The 6,101-nt window shown below is 35.3% G+C and overlaps 1 protein-coding gene and 1 pseudogene across 1 annotated transcript in view; both read left to right on the forward strand.

Annotated features, from left to right (window-relative positions):
• The window catches only part of Ncam2 (neural cell adhesion molecule 2), a 559,908-nt gene that overhangs the window by 136,450 nt on the left and 417,357 nt on the right, over positions 1-6,101 (forward strand). The gene's annotated exons all lie outside the window — the stretch shown is intronic.
• Positions 5,687-6,101, forward strand: part of LOC101575664 — a 26,245-nt pseudogene continuing 25,830 nt past the window's right edge.

Here is a 6,101-nt window from a genome sequence, read left to right on the forward strand (position 1 = left end):
TTTTTTTTTTTTTTTTTCAGAATTGGGGATTGAACTCAGGCCCTTGTGCTTGCCAGGCAAGTGCTTATTCTACTGAGCTATCTCCCCAACCCCCTCACCTCTTTTTTAAGTTGTAGATTCTAAGTATTTTGTCCCAACAATGACACAGTGATAAGACAGATATATTATATTTTGGATAGGGTTTAAATTAAATCATTTTTTTTCAGAACTGGGGATTCAACTCAGGTCCTGGCACTTGCCAGGCAAGCGCTTATTCTACTGAGCTATCTCCCTGGCTCCTAAATTAAATCGTGGGACCCACTGATGTAGCTGAGCAGTACAGTGTCAGTGCCACACCTTGAGTTTGACTCCTAGGACCAGAAAAACAAGAAAACAAAAGAGAAGAAGAGAAAATTAGATTCTGGGGTTCTAATTTTGAAATGAGATACTGATAGGTTTGGTTATGACAGTATCTTATAAAATATTTTTCTTACCTAAAAGAAATAATTTACAATGCAGAACTTCAAAAAGAACCTTGCATTTTATATATTGTGACATTTTACAATATTGCACAACTTTTAAAAGTATCACTTCCTGAAAATACCTATAATGCATTCTAAATCAAGTACAAAAGTTTGTGGCATTCAAAAGTATTTAGCAAATGTGTCCCATCAATATGTGCTTGCTCTAATTGCTTTTATGCCAAAAGACGCCCTATGAAGGCAGTTGTCAGTCCCTTTTCTCAGGGCTGTGATCCTTGTAAGTGTTCCCTGAGGTGATTTCTGTTGCTTCTTTTATAGGCTGAGAGCATAAGCAGGAAAATGGCACTCTCTGATTTGGGGTTGGTGTATTTTGTAGAAACATTAGTAACAGCGTTTCATTAAATGCTGTTTAGTCAAAATACCAGTTTATAACCAACTCTTCTAGGGTTCATGTCTGTAGAATACAGAAACACACTTTAGTCTAACTTTCAATTTCTGATCAGGACCATTCAAAAAGCAAGCTCTGTCTTACCTTGTACTTCACATTCCCTGAGTGTGAATAATCTCAGATTTCTTCCTTAATTGCTGGTTTTAAGATAAAAGAACATGCTCCCTTCTTGCGTGCTGTGCTGATAGAGGCTTTCCCTCAATCTGCTCTGCACACTGTCACATAAGCACTTTCAAAATCTCATTGACAGAGTGAAAACAAACAAAATCAGGGGTGTAAAGACATCCTACCTATGTTTGACTTGTCATTTTGACACCTCATTTTTGTTATCTATAAATTCAAAGTGGTAATAGTTGATAAATCTTTGAATGTTTACTGAGTGTCTTTCTTTGGCTATTACATGACAGAGATCAGTTAATAATATTATTCATATAAGTTGGCTGATTTCCGGACTTCCATTTGGTGAACTCCACAAAAATAATAGATTCAGCCTTATTCATATTATCACTTTCCGTTCGAGTCTCCACTAGCATAATAGTGTTCTATATATAGATGATACTTCTTAGATGAATCCAGATGTGAGAGAAAAATATTCGGGAAAAATGCATCTGTACAAAATACATACAGATTTTCTTGTCATTATTCCCCAAACAATGAAGTATAACAATGATTTACACATTATTTACATTTTATTAAGTATAGTACACATATGCAATCAAGAAATGACAACAAAAGAGGATGTGGAGAGTTCATGTTGATAAAGGTGGGTAACTGAAATATTTTCTGTCAGGAAATTTATCATCTAACTAGTATTCTGGTGTTACTCACAGTCTCAGTAGCAATCCTCACTGCATGAAGTGCTGCCTGTACACTGTAGAAGGTTCCAACAGGTGACTGATTTGATCAGTGGTATATTTGTATTGAAAAATTAAGTGTGTTGTTTTGGATAATATTGAAATACCATCAATTATTCGAATACAAGATTATAACTGATCCATTCCATTAGATATCTTAGGTCTGGAAAATACCTTTAAATTCTAGGCCAGTAGTAATTTTTATTTCAGTTGCTTTTTGCTATGTACAAACTAGGGCTTTAATGAGTAGCTAATATATAGATTGAGAATGTGGCTCAAAGGTAGAGAATTGCCTAATATGTTTGGGGTGTTGTGTTCTGTTCTAAGTAGCAAATAAACAAACAAAATATTTAAGAATAATTAAATATGATAGTAAAATGAACAGTGATGCCTTCAAAAGTTGTGCCCGTACCTTAATTCCAAGGGCCTGTGAATGTTACCTTACTCAGACAAAAAAGTCTTCACATACAAGATGAAAGTAGAGTTGCAAATAAAAAGAAACCCTCATTCTCTGGCCCTTTGTCAATCCAGTAGAAATCAACTTTATGAAAAAAGGCAGAAGAGAATTTGAGGGAGAAAATATGGAGGGTAAATCAACAGAGAGACAGAAATTAGAGTAATTCAGCCACAAATCAGAGCAAGATATAGGATGCAAGAAACTAATTCTCTCTTTAAGTCTTTAGTGATAAGCCTTTCCAGATCTCAGGCTCCTGCGCTTGAAGAGTGTGAGGAAACACATTCTGTTGTTTAAGCCCCCAGTGTTTTATAATTTGCCATGGCAGTATCAGAAAACTAATAGATATACTAATATCCCTACTTCTTGGTACCTATTTCTGAAAAAATAGCATGATTTTTCATACCCTTGGAGAATTCATTTTCTTTATGGAATACGTAAAATAAGTTAATGTATAATTATTACTTTCAAACTTTAGCTGCAACTTTTAATAAACATTTTATTTCTTTATGTTTATGTATGATATAGGGTATTCAGGTAGATTTCTAAACTTAATTTTAGTATTTCCAGCTGCTAAAAAAATGAATTTTGAGAGTGCTTGAAATATGCATATAGAAATCTAAAAAAAATACACAAAATATGAGCAATGGCATATATGCATATTTGTACCAAAACATGTGAAACGTGAATGTATAAACAAATGTTTAGTCTCTGCATGAAAAAAATAAATGCTATTGTTTATTAATGTTAGTTTGTTGAGCTGACTATTAACATTTGCTTATATAATATAAAGAAAACAAAATATGATTATAAACTCATATACTAGAAAAATTTACTTTGCTGGAAATATACAGATAACTTCTATGATAAAACAGACACCATGAATAATTATATAATTTACTTAATGATGAAGTCAGTGCCTCTAAGAATTGAAGGACAGAAAATAGTAATGATGGTGCCTAAGCTTTATCCAGACTCTCTGTTTAAGTTGTCTTTTCCTACTATTACTAAAAATTTCAAGCTACCCTCAGAAAAGGAGAAGAATAATGTTCATATCCATTTTAAAGCATTATAATTGAAATATTATTGCCTAATTTTATTTCAGAAAGTGAGGAACAATAAATATAAGGCACAAGAAGTCTTGAAAGATGAATGATGTTGAAAATGTGAACATATTTTTGTAAAATATAAAGACATGTTATTACATCCTCTTGGGCATTGAAACTAATGTTTTTATTTCAGTGATGTTGGCAAGAACATTAAAAATTTCACATGGGCCTGTTGGGCATAGCAAATTCATCCAGTAAGACATACTGTCAATAAGTGAGTGTTGGTGCAAACAAAATTGAACAGAAATATGATAATGTTTTCCTTTAGATTCAATATACTACTAATATTAACATATGAGGTGTATTGTATTAAAATGTGAAAAATGTGACTGTCTATAAATCCCTGGAGGTTTACAGATATTTGTAGTCTAAGGCCGATCAACTCCTTTATCTTAGTAAAATTATCAGATTCCAGGTCATTTTTATTTTGATATCAGAAATCTCATCACACATCTGTTTATACACTCTCCCTTATTTATATAGACTAGAAGATGATCCAATTATAATTCTATGTTATATTAGCAGGCTGTAAGTGTGAGTACCATGGTCAAATAGGCGATAGACAAAGCTGAGTAGCTCACGTTGACCCACAAGCATAACAGAGGGATGAACACTGAGGGAAGGGACTGCAGCCTCCCTATAGTCACCAGGAACACACCTGCCACTCAGATGTACCCAGCAGTATGGTTTTCTTATGTTTTAGTGTTTTACTGATCTACAAGTCAGTCAAGTTGACTTTCAAGATTAGCCAATTGGATTCTGCTCCTTGTGGTCTTGACCCCCAAACTCCTGAAGCCAAACTTCATCTCCTAATAGAGGCAATGGTGGGTTTATAATCCAGTAAATATGAAACAACCCGCCTTTTTTTTTTCTAGACACCAGGGATCGAACTCAGGACCTTGCACTTGTCAGGCACGCTCTTATGCCGCTGAGTTATATCCCCAGCAGCCCTCCTGTGCACAATCAGACATCCACTAATCTCTATCCTACTGTCTCAACATTTCCGTCATTGCTTCAAAGTTCAGGTCAAAATCTCTTCTAAAAAGATAAACTTTTAGCTGGGAATACCTTTAAAGTTAAAAAAGAAAGGTATATGCTCCAAAAATATAGGATAAATATCCACTTTCCAAAAACAGAAAAAATTGGAGGGTAGAAAGAAATTAGACCACAAAAGACCCATACAGCGCATAGCAAATGTTAAATCTTGTATCTCCATGCCCTAGAGGCATCCGAGGCACGTGGCAATTACCTGAGACCCAAGTCCCAGAAGCTGTGTGTCCCACCTGTACAGCTCCGCTTTTTGAAATTCACATGGCTTCCTTCTTGCTCAGTTTTTCTCTTTCAATACTCCATGCGCTTTAACATTGTCTTGGGGGTGAGGTCATGTACATAGTATATGTTTCTTTGTAAGATTTTCTTCCCTTCCTTTTAGCTCATGTTTATGGCATATGATGATTGCATTTATTGAAGTTATTAGGTTTCTGTGCATGGCATGTTTTTATTCTATTTGTTTCTCTTCTCCCTCCCCAATCTCTTGTCCATGGTTGCTTGTATCCCTTTACATCTCTTTTTACTCTTCTTTTCAATCTTCATTATGCTCTTTTTTTGCACTGTTTCCATATTTAAATACCACATTCCTGAACTGTCCTTTAGTGTCTTTCTAATTTCAAGCTACTTGATTCCTGTTTAATGCACCTAACTTCCTCCAGTAACTTTTCCTTTGTCCCTAACTACATGTGTCTTTCTTCTTCTGAAATCAGAATATAAATTGTCCAGATCTTTCATTTGTGCTATTGTGCTGCAGATTGTTACTATAAGGCAGCCTGAAGTACCCATACTGATACCTGAATATTGGATGGTCCTGAAAATTCTCCACCACATAAATTGGTGGCAAGATTACTACATTTTAGAACAGGAGAAAATGTACTTCAGCTTTTTGACAGAATGTAACAAAGGACTCTAGCTCACTTCACAATAGAGTATTCATTCCCATCAGAATCTTCATGAGCATAGCCTTTACTGTCCTCATTCCTATCAATATTTAGTCTTCTGCACTCTTACCAGAACTACCCTTCAAGCCATGCTTACAGCCTTCTATGCTTTGCCTTCCCCACTTCAGACTTTTCCACACCTCTCCTCCAAAAGAGTTCCTGAGACTTTGAATCACACAAACAAGGGTAGACACAGAAATAACTTCTAAGGTATAAACCTTCTTATTTGTCAACTGTTTGCAAGGCATAAACAAGCTAGAGGGGCATGGTGGAGGACAGCTGGGAATTTCATAGTGGACAGGATGAGTGGAAGAGTTTCAGAGAAGAGACTGGTGAGCAACAGTAGCACCCCAGGTAGTGAATGACCTAATGACCCACCTGGAACCTTGCTATACTAGTCTGAAGAGTCGTCAAGCATTGACAGTCAAGGTAAACACTCACGTATGTACGGAAAGTGTCTTCATGTTTTGGAGTAGATGTAGAGTGCTTTATTCAACTAGGTCTTCAGTAAGGAATTGCTTGTGTTATTAGAGTTGTTATTACCTACAGGATGGCATTGACTAATACAGAGTATCCTATTGCGCAGAACAGGGGTTAGGCTGGGTCATAAGTCTTTATCAAAATGTTTATGAAGTGTTCATTTTAGATATATTTCAAAAAGTTACAAAGCTGCATAAAAGTAATTTAGTGGTATATTCCAAGGGATTTTTCATGCTGGTTTTAAAGTTATTTCAAATTTTGGGTTGTCTTTTCATTTTGTTGGTAATTTCTTTTGACGTGCAAA

This window comes from Octodon degus, unplaced genomic scaffold, assembly GCF_000260255.1.
Source record: "Octodon degus isolate 3935 unplaced genomic scaffold, OctDeg1.0 scaffold00202, whole genome shotgun sequence".
NCBI lineage: Eukaryota > Metazoa > Chordata > Mammalia > Rodentia > Octodontidae > Octodon > Octodon degus.